General features: G+C 42.7%; 1 protein-coding gene across 1 annotated transcript in view; it reads right to left on the bottom strand.

The window, feature by feature from the left end:
- LOC116686615 (calcium/calmodulin-dependent protein kinase type II subunit delta) overlaps nucleotides 1–789 on the bottom strand; it is a gene marked incomplete in the record, with an annotated part of 176,474 nt that overhangs the window by 50,499 nt on the left and 125,186 nt on the right.

Here is a 789-nt window from a genome sequence, read left to right as displayed (position 1 = left end):
CAAAGTGCTTTACAGCAAGAATACACTTTAAAAACAAACGGTACAAAAAAATTGAAAATCGAGACGGTAAAAAGTAAATAACACATTAGCATTTAGGACTCATACGCAGCGGTGAATAAATAAGCTTGGATTTAAAGACCCCAATTGAACCGAGAAGGCACATAAGAGGTTAACAGATCAGACGGATATACTGGTGCAAGGTAATTCACTATTTTGGAAGTTAAAAGTAAGACCTTAAAATCTGCTCAGACCTGGACCGGGAGCCAGGGAAGTGAGGCCAGCACAGGAGTTATGTGTCTGTATTCAGATGATCCAGTAAGACCACGTGCTGCAGCATTCTGGACCATCTGGAGACCTCGCGGACCTTTCTTAGGCAGCCCCGAGACCAGCACATTACAACAGTCTAGTCTAGATGTAACAAAGGCGTGAATGAGGGCCTCGGCGTCTTTAAGGGACAACACTGATGTGGTCTTTTGCAAGTCTTCGGAGATGAAAGACGGCGACTTTTGTCACCTCCTTGAAAGTCAAATGAAAGAGACCGATCAAAAACTATCCCAAGATTCTTCACTCTGTCCTTGCACTTGGTGATCAAATCGTCAACGGACAGAGTGAAACCGTCATAGAAATGACTTAATCTAGGTGGTCCTATGGCTATCATCTTAGTTTTGGCTGAATTGAGTAGCAGAAAGTTTGCTGACAACCAGCTTCTCACAGCAGCCAAGCAAGTCCACAGCTTAACCAAATCGGATGCATTTCCTGCAATAACTGGCATATATATATATATATATA

This window comes from Etheostoma spectabile, unplaced genomic scaffold (assembly GCF_008692095.1).
Source record: "Etheostoma spectabile isolate EspeVRDwgs_2016 unplaced genomic scaffold, UIUC_Espe_1.0 scaffold403, whole genome shotgun sequence".
Classification (NCBI taxonomy): Eukaryota; Metazoa; Chordata; class Actinopteri; order Perciformes; family Percidae; genus Etheostoma; species Etheostoma spectabile.
Note: the sequence above shows the minus strand (reverse complement) of the source record. Positions and strands in the feature narration are given on the sequence as shown.